General features: G+C 37.6%; 1 long non-coding RNA gene across 1 annotated transcript in view; it reads left to right on the forward strand.

Moving 5' to 3' along the window:
* The window catches only part of LOC118762700, a 12,069-nt gene extending 5,290 nt beyond the window's left edge, over positions 1-6,779 (forward strand). Inside the window, exon 2 of the long non-coding RNA XR_004998453.1 lies at positions 6,604-6,779. This is a non-coding gene — a long non-coding RNA (uncharacterized LOC118762700). The remainder of the gene's footprint in view (positions 1-6,603) is intronic.
* Positions 6,780-22,500: the final 15,721 nt, after the last annotated feature.

Genomic DNA, 22,500 nt, shown 5'->3' on the forward strand with positions numbered 1-22,500 from the left:
ACAACACTGTTTTATGTTTGTTTTAACTTGAAAAGGTTTATATTTTTTTATTAATGGACGTCTTTATGTTTCAGATTCTATATATGACTGTTTAATCATGCCACATAAAAAACAAGACTTGGAACTGTCCAAATTTCAAAGTGGCCATACTGTGGGTCAGTCTGAAGGTGGACTTAGTGTAAAATTGCAGAAAACTTTGGGATCCCGCTTTCTACGGTTAATAGGGTGATTGTGCAATTCACCAGAGAGGGGAAGGAGTCCTCATCACTTTTCCCAGATTGACCAGGGGCCTCTGACAGAACCTTTTGCTTTGTTAAGTGAAGTGTGGAGGATAATCCTCACTGCAAGGCTTCTTACATAGCAGAACAAGTTGATGTCAGTCCCAGAACAGCTGTCAGGTATCTCTACAAACATGGCTATTATGGCAGAGCAGCAAGAAGGAAGCCACTTCTTCAACCAGCCAATATCAAGTGGAGAAAAGATTGGGCCAATGCAATGATTGAGTGGCCACTACCATTTTGGGACACTATTATATTCTCTGATGAGTTCAGATTTGCTGTATTTTCTGAGAGTGGTCAAGTGTGGGTCTGGAGACTGTGATCAAGAATTTGGCATGGAAAGATTGCAGCCAACAATGAAACAAGGCAGCTATTCTGTGGTGGTCTGGGGAGCAATTTGGAGCAATGCTCAATCAGAGCTGGTGGGGTATGAGGGAAACATAAACTCAGATAAATATGTGTCCATGTTGCAGAAAGGACTCTTTCCAATCTTCTCAAGACTCTTTATTTATGGAAGATGGGGATCCTTGTCACACAGCTAAAAAGACCCAAGATTGGTTGGAAAAGAATAACATTAAAAACCTTCCATGGCCAAATATGAACCCATATCACCAGATATGAACCCTATTGTTAGGAAGGCATTCTGCGATAAAAACCCTACCAGAAGAGATACAGAAGTTTGGTGCAGGCTCCTGCCTGGCCAGCCCCTGTCAAACCGTCCAACCCATGCCAGCATGGAAGGCAGACATTAAACAATGATGATGTAAAACAGGCTTCTTTCAGTTTCTTATTTCTTTATTGCCCACAAGGGGCTAAACATAGAGGGGACAAACAAGGACAGACAAACGGATTACATCGACTCCAGTGCATAACTGGTACTTAATTTATCGACCCCGAATGGATGAAAGACAAAGTTGACCTTGATATAATTTGAACTCAGAATGCAATGGCGAACGAAATACCACAAAGCATTTCACCTGGTGTGCTAACGTTTATGCCAGCTCACCACCTTAGGCTTCTTTCAGTTTCTGTCTGCCAAATCCACTCACAAGGCTTTGCTCAGCTTGAGGCTAAAGGAGAAAGACACTTGCCCAAGGTGCCATGCAGTGGAACTGATCTAGGAACCATGTGGTTGGAAAGCAAGCTTCTTACCACACAGCTATGCCTTTCTACAATATCTTTATTTTGCAAAAACCAAACCAAGCTGCTGATAATAAATGAGAAAAACAACATTAAGAAACACAGAAATAACTTTGTTCGTGACAACCAAGAACTTACCATGAAAAATACTATTATTATATTAGTTATAACAGTCAGAACTTTCCAATATTACATTTAAAATATTTTCAAAATGTATTAATTCTTTCCTGATCTTAAGACTACTGGTTGGTTGAATGGTTTATCAGTTGGCCAACCAATTCAAAGCCTATAATATTTTATTCATGAATTATAGGCTTTGAATTTTAATATCAATGGACTAGCAGCTTTAGAAAACTTTCCTTAATATAACATCGTAGATATTTGCAATATATTTCATATTACCATAAGAAATATATTACAAATTCTCGAAACCAATCAGATTGTTCTCATTAACCACAAATAAATCCATTGCATTTTGTAATATATTCATGCGAATATAGAACCCAGGTTGGCACTGCGAGAGCTATGGGTTTAACACACTTCTACATTAAAGTCTTATCTCATTAATAAATATCACAGTCTCAAATAAGATTTTCCGAGAAAGCCATCAACCATTTCGATAACAGAGTACAATTGATGTTAAGCTAGAATTTGAGTTGATATAATCCTTTTACGAAGAGCAGGAACCCAGAAAGGGTCAGGTCATATATTTTCAGCTTGATATATGAAAAAGTTCAAAAGTTGCCTTGCTTAATAAATGCAATATGTTATATATTTGTGGTGTACAAGATAACATTGGAGAATAATAAATGATGGCTTGTTTGGTTACGAGATGCTGTAGGAAGAAGACAAACTGAGATATTTTGCAATGAAGGACAATGGATGCGAATATACGTTGTGTGTTTAACCTCGTGTGGTGGAAAGAGTGGAATGGGCAGAAAGGAAGAGATATTTAGGAACGCTAAGGAAAAAAAGAGAAAATACAGATAGAAGACATACATCATCATCATCATCATCACCACCACCACCATCATCATCATCAGCATCATCATCATCATCTCTCTCACCATCACCATTGTCATATTCACCATCAGCAACACCATCATCACTATCACCATGCTATCATCATCATCACCATCATTATTATCACCATCACCACTGCCATGATCATCATCATCATTACCACCACCATCATCGTTATCATCATCATCTCTCCTACCATCACCGTTGTCATGATCATCACCAACACCATCATCACCATCACCATCCTAACATCATCATCACCACCACCACCACGATCATCTTCATCATCATCTCCATCAGTATCACCATCATCATCACAATCACCACCATTAACATCATCACCACCACCAACATCATCACCACCACCAACTCATCACCACCACCACCATCATCATCATCATCATCATCATCATCATCATCTCTCACCATCACCATTGTCATATTCACCATCAGCAACACCATCATCACTATCACCATGCTATCATCATCATCACCATCATTATTATCACCATCACCACTGCCATGATCATCATCATCATTACCACCACCATCATCGTTATCATCATCATCTCTCCTACCATCACCGTTGTCATGATCATCACCAACACCATCATCACCATCACCATCCTAACATCATCATCACCACCACCACCACGATCATCTTCATCATCATCTCCATCAGTATCACCATCATCATCACAATCACCACCACTAACATCATCACCACCACCAACATCATCACCACCACCAACATCATCACCACCACCATCATCATCATCATCATCTCTCCCACCATCACCGTTGTCATGATTACCACCACCAACACCATCATCACCATCACCATCTTATCATCATCACCACCATCCTCATCATCACCACTACCATCATCATCAACACCACCATGATCATCTTCATCATATCCATTGGTACCATCATCATCATCATCACTGTCCTCATCATAATCTTTGCCTCCACTTTCATTCTTTCCATGCTTGCATGGCTCAGATGCAAATCACTGAGGTAGATTTTCTACAGCCAGATACCCACAGGCATAATGTGTTCCATGACAGAGTGCTGCACTTACAGCTGGCCTGGGGCAGGTTCTCTGTGCACACATTCTGGGCTGCATCCAGTAAATAGTCAATAAAATAACGGTCATATACTGTGATCCCTGTAATCCACTAACACACATCCCCCAACAAGTTTCTGGTTTTGCTGCTCATAAAGGGTTTTAATTTTTGCATGAGGCCAGTGCTTCCTAAGGAGGGGATTAATCGCTTAGATCAACAGATCCCTGTCTGGCCAGCCCCTGTCAAACTGACCAACCCATGCCAGCGATGGTAAAACGGATGTTAAGCTACAACAACAAGGATGATGATGATGATGATGATGATGACTATGACGAGGATGATGATGATGAAGAAGATGATGACAATAAGGATGATGATGACGATGACATTGATGATGACAATGAGGATGATGATGATGATGACAATGACGATGATGAGAATGACGATGATGATGACCATGACGATGATGATGACCATGACGATGATGATGATGACGATGATGATGATGATGGCGATGACGACGACGACGACGATTATGATGATGATGATGATGATCGACTCCTGTGTTCAACTGGGACTTATTTTATTGACCCTGAAAGGACAAAAAATCCAAAGTCCATCTTGGCGGCATTTGATCTCAAGAACGTAGAGACGGACAAAATGCAGCTAAGCATTATTGCTTGGTACATTAGCAATTCTGCCAGCTGACATTTCGTTGCATTTATTTGAAACAATTATAGGCTAAATCACCATATGTAAATGTGTATGTGCACACACACACACACACACACACACACACATATATTTATATATATATCATCATCATCATTTAACATCTGCTTTCCATGCTAACATGGGTTGGATGATTTGACTGAGGACTGGCGAACCAGATGGCTGTGCCAGGCTCCAATCTGATCTGGCAGAGTTCCTACAGCTGGATGCCCTTCCTAATGCCAACCACTCTGAGAGTGTAGTGGGTGGTTTTACGTGCCACCGGCATGAGGGCCAATCAGGCGGTACTGGCAACGGCCATGCTCAAATGGTGCTTTTTATGTGCCACCTGCACAAGAGCCAGTCCAGCGGCACTGGCAACGACCTTGCTCGAATGTTTTTCACATGCCACCAGCACAAGTGCCAGTAAGGTGGCGCAGGTAGTGATCACGCTCGAATGCTGTTTTTTATGTGCCACCAGCACGTAGGCCAGCTTGTTGCTCTGGCAATGATCACGTTCATATGGTACTCTTAGCGCACCACTAGCATGGATGCCAGTCATCGAATTTGATTTCAATTTCGATATATATATATATATACATATAGGGTGATTCAAAAGTCGCCATACATAAGAATAATTTATTTCTTTATAAGAAACAGTTTTTTATTTAACTGTTTCTTATAAAAAAAATTAATTTTTCCTATGTATGGTAACTTTTGAATCACCCTGTATATATGTGTGTGTATATAAGTGTACGGGATTTGATCAATAAATATCAGGATTGTTGCCATAGAAACAAAGCTAAAGCACACAGAGTGAAGTCGCTTGGCACAAATTGACCTTGAACTCTGCTGTACATGCACACTAAGTTTTAACTTTCTACCTCACTTCCGCTGTTTACAGCAGTGCTTTGTAGGAAGGTGTGTAGCATGTAATCGTAGCATTGACCATGACAGAAAGTTGTCATGATGATACCTGCTCAGTATGTTAGAAGACACTTGCCCAAGGTACCATGCAGTGGGACTGACCCCAGAGCCATATGGTTTGTAAACAAGCTACTTACCACACAGCCACTCCTAGTGGCATATATCTGGTTTTGAAAGGAACCTCTTCAATACAAGGGTGATAATTAACCACAACTCTGATGTCTACTTTGGAAAAGGTTACCAGATGTCACATATACTGATTTCAACATTTTAGCACCAGGCCAGCAATTTCAAGGAAGGGACTAGGCGAATTACATCAGCCCCAGTGCTCAACTGGTACCCATAAAAGGATGAAAGGCAAAATTGACCTTGGTGAAATTTGAACCCTGAATGCAAAAATGGACAAACTGCCACTGAGCATTTTGCCAAGGCATGCTTTAGATTCTTTCAACCTGCTACCTTAGAGGTTCCATATTTCGGTTTCCAGTTTTGGCACAAGGCCAGCAGTTTGTTGAGAGGGGACATTTCAGTTCTATCAATCCTGGTGTCTGGCTGGTACTTATTTCATCAACCGCAAAATCATGAAAAGCAAAGTTGACTTTGACAGGATTTGAACTCAGAACATCAAGATGGACAAAATGCTGCTAAGCATTTTGGTTAAGTTCTGCCTTAGATGTTCCATGTATTAAGATTTCATAAACATTGATTAACTTTATAAAATTCATCAACATTTAGAAGCCTGGAGGCAAACAGTAATATTTTAATAATTACAGTTATTAACTAGCTCTTACATATCAATGCCAGATTTCAAATTTTAAAATAATCTTCAAAAAATAATTTCATTTATGCAGAAAATGCTTCCTTTTTCTCATTTTCACTTGTAGTTTTTTAATCTACAACTGATTTATTTTTAACTTTTTAACTTCAATTTTATTTCAGGATTTTTGTATTTATAAATTTATTTCAAATAATTTTGGTAGAGATGTGTTTTAATAATGGTTTGTTATTATTATTATTATTGTTACTATTATTACTATTATTATTATTGTTATTATTATTGTTGTTATTATATTTATCATCATCATCATTATCATCATTATTATTATTATCATCATCATCATTATCAATATTATTATTATTATCATCATCATTATCAATATTATTATTATTATCATCATCATTATCAATATTATTATTATTATCATCATCATTATTATCATCATTATTATTATTGTTATTATCATCATTATTATTATTGTTATCATCATCATCATTATTATTATTATTATCATCATTATTATTATTGTTATCATCATCATCATTATTATTATTATTATTATTATTATTATTGTTATCATTATTATTATTATTGTTATCATTATTATTATTATTTTCATTATTATTATTATTATTTTTACATTTGTTAAATTCAATATATTTTATTCTTTTGATAGAGAAAAAACCTGTCTTGGAATAAACTCAAAGACATCCATTAGACCTCGCTCTGATTGCAGAAGATTAAGGGTTAAGATTTTAAAAGATACAAATGCAAATAGTTAAACAAGGATAACATTTATACTTCTGATACTGACAATCCATAAATGCTATTAAAATGTCAACTAGATTATAGGAGAATCTGCAATTTGAAGATTCGAAGAAAAAGATATTTGAAACAAGGTATTATATTACAAATTTCTTAATTTATATTTTATTTTATTTTAATTAATATTTTTAATATTATCATTATTAATCTTCTTCTTCTTATAATTATTATTATAAGGTGGTGAGCTGATAGTATCGTTAGCATGTCAGGTTAGATGCTTAACAGCATTTTAATGCATTAATAGATTCCAGGTTCAAATTCTGTTGAGGGCGACTTTGCCTTTCATCCTTTTGGGGTCCATAATATAAGAGCACTAGATTACTTGGAAGAAAGCAGTGAATGTATACAAAAACAAGGATGGAAAAAGGTTTCAGTCATTTGACTGCAGCCATGCTGGAGCACCGTCTTTAGCCGAGCAAATCGACCCCAGGACTTATTCTTTGTAAGCCTAGTACTTATTCAATCAGTCTTTTTTGCTGAACCGCTATGTTACAGGACATAAACACACAAGCATCGGTTGTCAAGCGATGTTGAGGGGACAAACACAGACACACAAACATATATACATATATATATATATATATATATATATATATATATATTTCATGGGCTCCTCCTCCTCCTCCTCCCAAACATCATCTTCATTCTTATCATCGTTATCATCCCCTCTCCACCTCCTCCACCTCATCCTCATTCTCCTCCTCTGCTTCATCATCATCATCATTCTGTTCATCATAAACATCCTCCTCTTCCTCCTCATACTTCTCATCATCATCGTCACCCTCCTCATCCTCATCATCATTAGATAATGTCTATCTCTCATTATCACCCTCTTCCTCCCCCTCATCACCCTCATCATCAACCTCCTCCTCCTCCTCATCATCATCATCCTGATGGTGAAAGTGGTTGTGATGATGGTGTGATGATGATGATGATGGTGGTCGAAATGGGGAAGGTGGTTGTGGTAATGATGATGATGATGGTGGTGGTGGTGGTGGTGGTGGTTGGGTTGGTGGTGGTCAAGCCAGTGAAGGCAGTTGTGGTGGTGGTGATGATTGTGATAATGATGATGATGGTGGTGGTGGTTGCATTCATGATGGTGAAAGTGGTTGTGTTGGTGGTGTGATGATGATGGTGATGGTGGTGGTGGTGGTGGTGGGTGGTGGTCGAAATGGGGAAGGTGGTTGTGGTAATGCTGATGATGGTGGTGACAATGATGATGATGATTACAACAATGATGGCGATGATGATGATGATGATGGGAATGATGATAAAGACAATGAGGACATCCATTAAAAGAAAACAAAACCAAAAACAACAAAAAAAGCAAATTACCGAGACACCATGTCTTGACTGAGATCTTCCGCAGTAAACGTGTTGCGACATGTAGAAGCGTTATTAAATTGTCCAATGCTCCATCACAGATCTACATCAACCATTCTGCTACTTTGGTACTTTTCCCACAAAGGTCACACGAGTGTAATACAGTTAACGAAATAAAAACAGATTCAGAGACAAAAAATACCAAAAATCAAAAAAAAAAAAAACATTCAATTAACTACAAGCGTTTTGGTTAAAACCACAACTTTTCTAAAACTTGAAATATCTTTGAATTTTCTCTTTTGGTTTAGATATTGACCTGAAGAAGTTCCAGTTGAAGATCAAAGCTATAAAAGAGCTTAGGGGACCGATATCTCCTCCTTGAACTAAATAAATGAAAAGAGAAAGAAAAAGACAAAAAAATCGATGACTGGAAAATATGACTTATAAAAACACAGCCATGTTTGTTTGAATGTAGTCTGAGGTCAAAGCATTGAAAATAACTGCAGGAGAAATAGCACTAACGAGAAATGCAAAAAGTAAAGCTCTTTCTTCCTACCTGGCTATCTGGCTGCCTATCTACCTGGATGGCTGTCTGTCGGTCTGTCTCTGTCTGTCTGTATCTCTGTCTTTCTACCTGTCTGTTTCTCTCTGTTTCTCTTGCTCTTTGTCACTGTCTATCTGTCTATCTCTCTCTCTTTTTTTTGTTGTTCTCTGTCTGTCTGTCTTTCTACCTCTCTTTCTCTATCTCTCTCTTTGTCTCTGTCTATCTGTCTGTCTGTCTGTCTCTCCTTTTGTTGCTGTCTGCCTGTCTACCTCTTTCTCTCTATCTCTCTCTTGTCTCTGTCTGTCTGTCTGTCTGTCTCTGTCTCAAATTTTGTTGCTGTCTTTCTACTTGTTTGTTTGTCTCTCTCTCTCTTTGTCTCTCTCACTCTCTCTTTGTATGTCTCTGTCTGTCTCTCTATGTCTCTATCTGTCTGTCTGTCTTTGTCTCTCTTTCTGTCGCTGTCTGTCTGTCTGTCTTTCTACCTCTTTCTCTCTATCTTTCTCTGTCTCTGTCTCACTTTTTGTTGCTGTCTGTCTGTCTCTCTATTTGTCTCTGTATGTCTGTCTGTCTCTCTCTTTGTCTATCTGTCTGTCTGTCTGCCTGTTTGTCTCTATATGTCTGTCTGTCTGCCTGTTTGTCTCTCACTTTCTCTCTTTGTCTCTCTCTCTCTCTCTCTCTGTCTCTCTCTCTCTCTCCCTCAGTTTAATGTGGTATCTTTATTTTCTCATGTACATATGATGTAATGAAATTGTATCATGACATACTGAATACCATATAATAATAATATTCCTTCCTCCAACAGGCAAAAATCCTGAAATTCTAGGGTAGGGGAAAATCAATTACGTTGACTCCAGTGACCCCAAAACGATAAAAGGCACAGTCGACCATGGCAGCATTTGAACTCAGAACATAAGGGACAAAACGTTTAACCGCATTTTGTCTGGCATGCTAATGGTTCAGCCAGCTTCCTGCCATCTTAATAATAATCCTTTCTACTGGAAGCACGAGGCTTCAAATCTGAGGGAAGGGATTAAGTCGATGACATCAACCCCAGTGCATAACTGGTACTATTTTTATCGACCATGAAAGGATGAAAAGCCAAAGTCAACATCAGGGGAATTTGAACTCAGAATGTAGTGGCAGACGAAATACCACTAAGTATTTCCCCCAGCATGCAAATGATCCTTTTCTATTCTAGACACAAGATCTGAAATTTTTGGGGAGTGGGGCCAGTTGATTAGATTTCATTGCTACTATTGGAAATTATTGTCTGCTTAATGAGCTTTTGCTTTACGAGCGATCTCCAGGAATAAATTAACTCAGATATCAAGGTATAACTGCACTTATATATATTTTTTAAATTTTATTATATATGAAACAAATCAAAATCGTTGACGTGGCCAATGACAGTACCGCCTGATTGGCACTTGTGCCAGTAGAATGTTAAAAGCACATCCGAGCGTGATTGTTGCCAGGGTCATGGATTGGTTCCCATGCTGGTGACACATGGAAAGCACCATTCAAGCATGATCATTGCCAGCGTCGCCTTACTGGCACATGAAAAACAACATTCAAGTGTGGTTGTTGCCAGTGCCGCCGGACTGGCTCCTGTGCAGGTAGCACGTGAAAACGCCTTTTGAGCATGGCCGTTGGCAGAACCACCTGACTGGCTCTTGTGCCAGTGGCATGTAAAAGCACCCACTACACTCTCAGAGTGGTTGGCATTAGGAAGGGCATCCAGCTGTAGAAACTTTGCCTGATCAAAATTGGAGCCTGGTGCAGCCATCTGGTTTGCCAGACCTCAGTCAAATGGTCCAACCCATGCCAGCATGGAAAGCGGACGTTGAACGATGATGGTGATGATGATGATTGATGATGCATATTTTCCTTTCAACATTCATCATCATCATCATCTTTATTTTGTTTTCGATACTGGCATAGGCTCGACAGTTAGGCTAGAGCTGGCAAGCTGGAGTGCTGTACCAGTCTGTTTTGGCAAGATTTCCTTGGCTGGATGCCCTCCTAACACCAATCACTTTACAGAGTGTATTCAGTGCTTTTCATGTGGGCCTCCAGCACAGGTGCTTTTCATGTGGCATCAACACAAGTGCATTTTAAGTTCAAATTTAACCAGAGTTGATTTTAAGCTCTCTAACGATAAGTTAAAAGGGACCAACAAAGTGGTCAGTATTGACTCCTTAGGAAGTCTATGTTGCTATCTAAAGGGTTGATAAATTTTCATATTCTAGTGTGCTCATGCAACAGAGTGTAAGCAACCAGAGAGAAATGTTGGACATACGAAGCATCAGATGTGGTGTACAAGAAGATGACTGAGCTAGTATGGTCATGTGCTGTGTGTGGATGAGGAGAGCTGTGTGAAGAAGTGTCACACTCTAACAGTGGAAGGAACCCGTGGAAGAGGGAGACACAGGAAGACATAGGATGAAATGAAGCATGACCTTCAAATGTTGGGCCTCACAGAGACAGTAGTTATAGTTATTTCATGAAATTATTGATTTGAATTCAATGATTTCTGTTTAAAACAAAAAAAAATAAAAAATTTTTATTTGTAAATCTCACAACGTGAGATATTCAGCAACAGTACTTTGGAGTAAAGATTATTTGCCCACATAACATGGCAGTCCTGGTTTAGGATGAATGTTGCTGTAATTTAGCCCCAAGAGACATCATCTCCAGCTGACTATACGACATGATCTGTGTCTTATATTTTCGAACAAGGGAATTTAGCACCCCAAATTCAGCTCAAACAATATTTGTGTAGTACGATTTCTGGGTTATTTCTTTTCACCAGATATTGTTTTGATCTGAGTAGGGGTGCTAGATTCCTTTGTTTGAACATATAAGGACACAGATTATGTCAATGTCGCCTGGGGCTAAATTATAGCATGCAATATTCATCCTAAACCAGGACTACCATGTTATGTTGGCAAATAATCTTTACTCCAAAAGAAAAAAATGTTCTGAACTGAAATATAATTATCTGTATTGACAGGCAGACCCCCTCCCCAAACCAATTACAAATTGGATGGGAATAAGTAACCAGCAGTGAATTGTGAACTTCAAGAGGTGTTCCAATATACTAAAATGTTGAACAAATTAATTTTAATGGTCAGTCTTTGAATATAATTGCTCCTTGAATTACACTAGTTTGATAAGTGCTAACATACAAAACTCTCACCCCTTGATCACTCTATAGCGTCTGATAAAATTTATTAAAAAAATATATCTATAGGCACCGGAGTGGCTGTGTGATAAGTAGCTTGCTTGCCAACCATATGGTCCTGAGTTCAGTCTCACTGTGTGGCACCTTGGGCAAATGTCTTCTACTATGTCCTCAGACCAACCAAAGCCTTGTGGGTGGATCTGGTAGATGGAAACTGAAAGAAGCCCATCATATATACATATATATGTGTGTGTGTATGTGTGTGTCTGTTGCCCCACAATCGCTTAACAATCGATGCTGGTGTCTTTACGTCCCCGTAACTTAGCCGTTCTTCAAAAAAGACCGATAGAATAAGTACTAAGCTTACAAAGAATAAGTCCTGGGGTCGATTTACTCGACTAAATGTGGTGCTCCAGCATGGCCACAGTCAAATGACAAACAAATAAAAGAATACTCATGTTTTGAGCTCTATTTTTCCCTGTTTGCATCATCACACCTGGAATTATCTATCTTAGTGAATTAACTAGATGTTTATAAAATGGCCTAATGAGGTGTAATGCCGTACAGTATTACAGACAGTGTTTAGTAGAGAAGTTGCTAGCAATATATAGCAGATTTAACTGTGCAGAACAGAAAGCTATACACATGAGCATACATATCTATCTATCTATCTATCTATCTATCTATATTTCTCCTTTTTTTTTTCCTGATCCCTTTTGATCAGAATTTTACTTTTTTTCGTATTTTACCCCCTTTTTTTTTCATTTTTGAAAAGGAAAGCTCTACATTTGTATTTGTCCCCTGTGTGGCCAATAAAGAAAGTTATCTTTCTATCTATCTATTTATCTACCTACCTATTTATCTACCAATCTATTTATCTATCTATCTATCTGTTTATCTATCTATCTTTCTATTTATCTATATATATATATCTATCTATCCATCTATTTATCTATCTATGTCTGTATATATATATATATATATATATATATATATATATATTATCAATTTTGAATTTAATGATTTATATTTGGAACAATCTGAAGTGAATATCAATTTCTCTATCCAGAAAGAGAGAGCCAATTACTGATTGATTGGCAATAAGCAACGTAACAAGACTCATGAATCGCAAATCTTACACTCTGTCTCCCCCCCCCACACACACATATATATATATAAAGTAAATATTTAAGTTTTGCGTATATTCCTAGTCGTAAGCCGATGAAGCACGTTCACTGCCTATGGCTGCCTGAAGCCATCCACAGTATTTATACAATTATTGCTAGATTTACATCAGCATATAACAAATGATAGAGATGGAAAATCAGGCGGCGAGCTGGCAGAACCGTTAACAGGCCGGGCGAAATGCGTAGCCGTATTTCGTCTGCCGTTACATTCTGAGTTCAAATTCCGCCGAGGTCGACTTTGCCTTTCATCCTTTCGGGGTCGATAAATTAAGTACCAGTTACGCACTGCTGTCGATGTAATCGACTTAATCCCTTTGTCTGTCCTTGTTTGTCCCTTATATGTTTAGCCCCTTGTGGGTAATAAAGAAATAGATAGAGATGTAAAATGGAAGATATGAGAAACTTTATTGCTCATAACGATCGTTTTAATGCATCCTGCATCGCTCCCTCCCTCACAGTGGGGATACTGTGCAACTGGTTGTGGTGCATTTCTCAGAGCAGATACATCTTCTCAAGGGATATCTTGTTAAATAAATTTTGTTTCACTCGGTTTTCCTACAGCATGTTGTTAGTGACAGTATGTTTAATCTGTTGCTAGGACTTTAGTTTTGCTAAATTAACTCTAAGATCCTTAGATTCCAGGCCCTGCTTTCACACCTGAAATTTCTTCACTACATCAGGTGCGGATTCAGCTATAGTATCAAGGTCATCAGCGTAGAGGAGGTCTCAAGGAAAACTGACCTTGAATTCGTCTGTTAAGGCCAGAGGACTAAGATAAACAAGATGGGGTTAAGAACTGAACCTTGGTGAACTCCTACTTGTACACTAAATCCATGGCTATACTCGTTGGCAACCTTCATCTTACTGGCAGCATCCCTGTACACAGCTAGTACCACTCTCCCAAACCACTCATCTATCCCTAGCTTTCACATTGACCACCAAATAAGGGAGCAGGAGACTGTCAAAGGCTTTCTCCATGTTGACAAAAGCTAGGTACAGAGGTTTATTTTTAGCTAAATACTTCTCCGGCAGTTGCCTAACCAGGAATATAGCATCAGTCGTGCTCCTGTCTGGCACATATCCAAACTGAATTTCATCTACACTCACTCTCTCCCTAATTAATTGAGCTATGACCCTTTCTGTGACTTTTGTCACCAAGTCCAGCAATTTGATGGCTCTGTAATTATTCCTGTTTAAGGCATCAGCATTGCCTCTGTAGGAGTTGACTATGATACTGTTACACCAATTGTTGGGTATGACTCCCTCACATGTGTGTGTGTGTGTGTGCGTGTGTGTGTGTATGTGTCTTCATGTCTGTATTTGTAACACACCACCAATTGACAACCGGTGATGGTGAGTTTACATCCCTGTAACTTAGCAGTTCAGCAAAAAAGAGTCTGATAGAATAAATACTAGGTTTTTAAAAAAAAACAGAAAAAGGCCTGGGGTCGATTTGTTCAACTAAAACACTTTAAGATGGTGCTCCAGCATGGCCACAGTCAAATAACTGAAGCAAGTAGAATATAAAAGAAAAAAGATTCCTGTAATACCAAAACTAAGCCAAAAGATGAAAAAAATAAAAATGAAAATATTTTCTCTGTTTTCAGAATTCATATGGCATTAACCCATTAACTGCCAAATTTTTTCATTCATATTTTTTGTCTCTACCAGGTGTCTTTAAGAATCAAAATAATATATGTATTAAAATTGTCTTCATATGTGAATTATTTTGGAAATTACGATAATTTTTTCTAAAAGTTCCAAATGGGGATTGCAGATAAAAAGCATATTTATCCTTTTCTACTCAATTGCAATAATAAACATTTTTTTTAAAAACTGTAGTGTCAAATGCGAATGTGTGTGAAATATCAATGAATGATTCAGATGGGAAATGCAGAAAAAAAAAACGTTTTCAAAACAGTCAATATTTTCATAGTTCAAAAATTGCAATTTAAGGCATAAAATGTCCTCTAGAAATAGCCAGAGCTAATAATCCTTTCTACTCTAGGCACAAAGCCAGAAATTTGGGGGAGGAGTATTGTCAATTACATCGTCTCCAGTACTCAATTTGTACTTAATTTATTGACCCCGAAAGGACAAAAGGCAAAGTCAACCTCAGTAAGGTATTTTTCAATGTTATTATTATTATTATTATTATTGTTATTATTCAGGTCACTGCCTGGAATCAAACTCAGAATCTTGGAGATAGTAGCCCATGCTCTTAACCCCAAGATTCCGATTTCAATTCCAGGGAGTGACCTGAATAATAATAATAATAATAATGACAACAACAACATCGAAAAATACCTTAGGAATGAGAACCCAGGTTTGAAATTTCCCCAAGATACCTGATGAAGGCTGGAGGGTATATCAACCGAAATGTTGTGTTAACAAAGAAGATGAGGACAAATATCCGTCAAATGTACATAATGTAAATAATGTACATAATTCCTCATCTCTTAAATATAGAACTGTATCTATCAATCTGACTGTCTGTCTATCTATCTATCTACCTACCTACCTATCTATCTATCTACCTACATATCTATCTACCTATATATCTACCAACCTACCTACGTTTGTACATATCTACCTACATACCTATTTATCTATCTATCTACTTACATACATATCTATTTGATGTAGCTTTCCAGCTCTCCTGATCCTGTTTAACTGTCCAACTCATGCCAGCATAGAAAACAGATGCTAAATGATGATGACAACGATATGTGTGTGTGTACGTATGTATATTCTAGTCAGCTAGTCTGAAAGAATTCTTTGCCATTTTGCCAGATATAAAAGATTTATGTAGTTTGAAGTAATATCATAGTCATGGCCTTTATGAAAAAATATACTATGCACGAACATTTAAAAGCATATCACCTACCAGTTTCCTAAAGTAAATTAAGATTTTTAAAAATTTGCTGTTTAAATTACAAACAATATTTTTTTTCTTTGTGCTTTTTCCCTTTTTTTGTGGAATTTAAAACTGTACTGGAAATTAAATACTGTTTTTCATATAAAATCATTTTTAGCATAGGCAGAAGGAAAAAAAAAAGAAATTCTGAAAAATTCACTAATGTGACATTACATAATCTTTTTCATCATGGAAAAGGATAATGCAAGGAAATAGCATGTACAGTAAACTTCAAATAAAAGCTACCCAGCTTTGATTTGAAATCCGTTATTAATATGTTTGTGTATTATTTTCTTCGCCTACGAATTTATTCTATTCAAAGCTGTTTCATGTGACTTTATTTATTTAATCACAGCTTTACCAAGCTATCTATCAGCAAAAATGCACCATTTGCTGTTCTAACATAAGAAAAAAATTCATTCTTTTCAGGCTGTGGGAGGCAGACTATCTGTTCACTGCTGACGACGTGAAATAACGCAGAAATACCTGCATCCTATGATTCAGTGACATCGTTCATAGGTGCAGGCATGGCTGTGTGGTAAGATCCATGCTTTCTAATCACATGATTCTACTGCATGGAACCTTAGGCAAGTATCTTCTGCTATAGCCCCAGGCTGACCAAAGCCATATATAGATATATATCAGACTCCAATCTGCTGTAGAAATTCTGCCAGACCAGATTGGAGTCTCGTGCAGCCATCTGGTTCGCCAGCCCTCAGTCAAATCATCCAACCCATGCTAGCATGGAAAGCGGACGTTAAACGATGATGATGATGATACATATACAGATATATGAAGGGGAGCTGTGTTTTCCCCACCTCTCCACTTGACAACTAGTGTTGGTTATTTATATTCCCAGAACTAAACAGTTTGGCAAAAGGGACCAACAAAATAAGTATGAGGCTTAAAAAAGTATTGGGGTCAATTCCTCAACTAAAATTCCTCCAGCATGGCCACAATCTAATAACTGAAACAAATAAAAAGAAAGTGAAAGAAAGTCTATATTCAAAATAACTAAATTTACAAATTATATCAATTTTCTGGTGGCTGATAAAATTAATCCCATCAAAGTGGCTGTTGAATGTTACTACTAGTTTAACCCCAGGCAGATTCCCTGCCAGCTGGTTGTCAGTGGGATTCTGCACCCTTTATATATAATATATTGTTATCAGGGGGAGTGAACCCCTGTCACTCATAGCAGGTAACAGGATCACGAAGCTGACTCAGTTTTGAGCTATTTGCATCATCTTCAGTCACAAGCACCTGCATGCCAGAGCGATAGCCTGGGTCCCCTAATGCTAGCGTTATATTGTAAACAAAGTGACCATCGGTCACTGTTTTGCAACTAGCAACTATTAATAACACTAGCACTCATACCATGAGTTCAGCTAAAGACCCTACCCCCACCCTGCATCGGTCATGAATGACCATGGGATTGCACCTAGAATGTTACCCCCCCATAGTACAAGTCTGGTCAAGGTTGTTTGTAGAAGACCAGCAGTCACCCCTACATATACCAGTCTCCCCTCTTCGCACCACCAATGTTATCCAAGACAAAGGCAAAGTCCGATACATCTTGGCACCAGTGACATCACAACTCATTTCTACAGCTGAGTGGACTGGAACAACGTGAAATAAAGTGTCTTGCTCAAGAACACAATGCACAGCCCGGCCTTGGAATTGAACTCACCACCTCAGGATTGTGCGTCTGATGCTCTAACCACTGAGCCATGCCCCTTCACTGAGTTAACCTACACTAAGTACATTTTCAAATCCTTTCAGAGAACATCGCAATATAAACCTTTCTACCTGTGTTTTACACTAACTAGTGGAGGTGCAATGGCCTAGTGGTTAGGGCAGCAGACTCGTGGTCGTAGGATCGTGGTTTCGATTCCCAGACCGGGCGTTGTGAGTGTTTATTGAGCGAAAACATCTAAAGCTCCACGAGGCTCTGGCAGGGATGGTGGTGATCCCTGCTGTACTCTTTCACCACAACTTTCTCTCACTCTTACTTCCTGTTTCTGTTGTACCTGTATTTCAAAGGGCCGGCCTTGTCACTCTCTGTGTCACGCTGAATATCCCCGAGAACTACATTAAGGGTACACATGTCTGTGGAGTGCTCAGCCATTTACACGTTAATTTCACGAGCAGGCTGTTCCGTTGATCGGATCAACCGGAACCCTCATCGTCGTAACCGACGGAGTGCTTCCACTACACTAACTGATCTTTACCCGTAACAATTATATCCCACTGTGTCTGTCTTACAATCTAGAAAGATCTGGGAGAGTTTTCTTTCAGAATTGAACTACAGGCACAGCTTGAGGTTAAGATTGCATTCGTGTCTGAAATCATTTCGTTCAAAGCTGTTTCGTGTGACTTTATTTATTGAATTCTAGATTTACCAGCCTTTATTCACATCAGCAAATGTATCATTTGCTGTTCTAATATAGAAATGGATTCCTTCTTTTCAGGCTGTGAAGGGCACACAGGGTGTTCGTTGCTGATGATACAAAACAAAGCAGAAATGCATGCCCCCTACCATTTAGTGACACCATTCACAGACCAATATCATCATCTTCATTTAACGTCCGTTTTCCATGCTAGCATGGGTTGGACGGTTTGACTGGGGTCTGGAAAGCCATGGAGGCTGCACCAGGCTCCAGTCTGGTTTGGCAGTGTTTCTACAGTTTGATGCCCTTCGTATCGCCAACCACTCCTTGAGTGTAGCGGGTGTTTTTTATGTGCCACTGGCACAGGGGCCAGAGCAGGCTGGTAAATGGCCACGATCAGTTGGTGCTTTTATGTGTCACCGACACAGACGCCAGTCAGGCAGTGCTGGCATCTGCTATTTTCAGACAGTGCTTTTTACGTGTCACCGGCATGGGTGTCTTAACTACAATTTCCATTTGAATTTTATTTTGCTGTTTTCACAAATGTTACTCGGAAGGAGAATTTTCTCTCAAAATTCTTTCTGCAGCAGAAGCCCTTTCTAGATCCAATTGTACTCAAACATGTTAGATATGACTTAACATACTCTTTACTCTTTTATTTGTTTCAGTCATTTGACTGTAGCTATGCTGGAGCACCGCCTTTTAGTCGAACAAATCGACCCCAAGACTTATTCTTTGTAAGCCTAGTACTTACTCTATCACCCTCTTTTACTAAACCACTAAACATAAACACACCAGCATCGATTGTCAAGTGATGTTGGGGGACAAACAGACACACAAACATATACACACATGTACATATACACACATGTACATATATATACACACATATATACAATGGGCTTCTTTCAGTTTCCGTCTACCAAATCCACTCACAAGGCATTGGTCGGCCTGAGGCTATAGTAGAAGACACTTGCCCAAGGTGCAACGCAGTGGGACTGAACCCGGAACCATGTGGTTGGTAGGCAAGCTACTTACCACACAGCCACTCCTACACCTAACATGAAAGTGTTTTGTTTTATACTTGTCTTTCCTTTTCTCTGTGTATTTCCCCTTTAATTTTTCTTTAGAGATAGGTTATAGATAAGTTACCAACCATGTAAGAAATCACGATACAGAGATAGCAAAGCAGCTTCCATAAGGCAATTTATTATTAATTTTATATCTTTCAAATTGTAATACTTTCATAAAATATGAAAATATTGCTCATCTAACTACTTCAATTCATGCTGAGGCTCTCAATTTTAAGTCAAATTTGATCAATTTCCAACAGCAATTTTTTACAAGGCTGTAAAATTACAGAGATTATTCAGTACAGAATAACAGTTTTATTTGTTAATAGCTACTAAAAAAGACGTCAAATCATTTTATGCAGTTCCAGGTCTAATTTTAATATTTTCTCTTCCTTTTTTCTTTTAATTTTTTACTTGTGCATGTTCTTAACCAGAGATCTCCAATTTTATATCCAAATATTGTATCATTTTAAATATTTTTCACAAAATTTTGATGCAAAGAAATTCCTTTCCTCAACTATTTTTCATGTCGTTTTTTTAAATTTTTATTTTGGTACTATATTTATTATTTTTTTTATTTAAAATTTTTTATCAACTATTTCTAGTACTTAAAATAATAATTTAAACAAATTTCAACTAAAGAGAATATGAGAGCCTGGAAAAGTAATATTTCACAATGGATCTGATAATAAGAAGGCGGCATGGGTGGAGGGAAAGATACGAATAGAAAGAAATTTATAAAGTCAGCTGGAATCTAAAAATCAATAATTTCTCCAAATAATACATATTCCTATTACTATATTCAAGGAATTGTTGTCCCTATGTTAATAATTTTCATATCCACTAGAGAAATGACAAGTTCATATGAAAATAAAGAAAATGAAAGAAAAAGAATATATATTTTTTGTTGATTTTTATATTTTTTCTGTTTTTTTTTTCTTTTTCTTTCTTTTTATGAATCTTTCTAATATTGGTTTGACAACTGATCTGGCATGGCAGATAGCAGTAATGAAATTCTACTATTATGCAAATTGAAGAATTTCTCTAACAAAACCAAAATATTGATGATGATGATGATGAAGATAATAATGATAATAATAATAATAATAATGATAATAGAAGAAGAAAAAGAACAATTATAATAATAATAATAATAATAATAATGTCAATGATAATAAACAATAATGATAGCAAAAACACCAATGATGATGATTATGATGACAATGATGATGATGATGATTATGATAAATATAATAATAAAGATATTCTCTATGTTCCAGGCTGGAGAATAGATCAGCTTAACGAATGTAGACAACTGATAGAATTTTTTTTCTGTAAACCCATGAATATTCGTGAAATAATGAAAAAAGAAAAATCACCGTTCCATCTTTTGATTTGAATAAAATAGCAACTCTTGACGAAAAGGAAGACTTTTAAGTTCCTTAAACATTGTAATTTCTTTAAGGAATATCAGAGTTACATAGAATGGTGTGTGTGTGGGGGGGGGGGTAGTGATAGCTGGGGCGTTTGCCTAGAATGGTTATTAAGGATGAATGAATGACAGAAGAAATTTTGTAATTTTGAAAGTTATTAAAGTGTTTGTGTTATTATTGTGACTGGTTGGTTCTTTTAAGTGTTGGGCTTAAGCTTAGCTTCAAGACTGGTTATTATAATTCTAGATTAATAATCCTTTCTACATTAGGCACAAGGCCTGAAATTTGTGGTGGTGGGTGGGGTTAAGTTGATTACATCGATTGCAGTACTCAACCAGTACTTAATTTATCAACTCTGAATGGATAAAAAGCAAAGTCGACCTCGGTGGAATTTGAACTCAGAACATTGCAGCAGATGAAATACTGCTAAGCATTTCGCCCAGCATGCTAACGTTTCTGCCAGCTTGCTGCCTTGGTCTTGTAAAATATTATTTTCTACTCTAGGCACAAGGGTGGAAATTTTGGGGGAGAGGCGGGGAGGCAGTTGATTAGATCAACCCCACAATGCAACTAGTACTTAATTTATCAACCCCGAAAGGATAAAAGGCAAAATCAACCTCAGTAGAATTTGAACTCAGAACGTTGCGGCTGATGAAATACTTATTTCTTTACTACCCACAAGGGGCTAAACACAGAGGAGACAAACAAGGACAGACAGACGGATTAAGTTGATTATATTAACCCCAGTGCGTAACTGGTACTTATTTAATCAACCCTGAAAAGATGAAAGGCAAAGTTGACCTCGGCAGGATTTGAACTCAGAACGTTGCGGCAGATGAAATACCACTAAGCATTTCGCCTTATATACTAAGGGTTCAGCCAGCTTGCTGCCTTTATAATTCTAGATTCATAACTATACATTATGTTCAGTTCTTAACCCATTAAGTCCCACTGTCCTATAAACAGGACATTAAATGAGAACATTAAATAATCCATATCACATTGTCTCAGTGTCCTATTTATAGGACACCAAGTATTTCTATTTCTACTTGAAGCAAAGGAGTTTTAATAATTATTTTTTGTCATTTTAACCTATTTTCAATCATCTGTAAAAATTTAAAAGTAATATTCAGAAATTTAAGTACTCTTGGACTTAATGGGTCCATTTGTTTTACATTGCCAACAACCTTTCAAATATCCCATCTTATATTAGGTTTACTCCATAGAAACCCTTTAAAAGGCAGCGAGCTGAGAGAAACGTTAGTACGCCAGGTGAAATGCTGAGTGGTATTTCGTCTGTATTTGCATTCTGAGTTCAAATTCTGCCAAGGTCGACTTTGACTTTCATCTTTTTGGGGTCGATAAAATTAAGTACCAGTTATGCACTGGGGTTGATGTAATTGACTTAATCCCTTTGTCTGTCCTTATTTTTATCCCCTCTATGTTTAGCCCCTTGTGGCTAATAAAGAAATAAGAAACCGTTTAAAATGTAGCTGTCTGTTCATTACTGAGTAGCTTTAGTAATTTCTACCAGTTATGTAGGTAGGGATAAAATTCAAGCTGTGACCGCTTGAAGCACATCTGCTTATTCCAGTATTCTAATTCCATATGTCATCATCATATTTATGTGAGGTACATATTAGAGTTGAAAATTCTGGAAATAATATTTACATTATTTACATTTGACGGATATTTGT

Source organism: Octopus sinensis, linkage group LG3 (genome assembly GCF_006345805.1).
Source record: "Octopus sinensis linkage group LG3, ASM634580v1, whole genome shotgun sequence".
Classification (NCBI taxonomy): domain Eukaryota; kingdom Metazoa; phylum Mollusca; class Cephalopoda; order Octopoda; family Octopodidae; genus Octopus; species Octopus sinensis.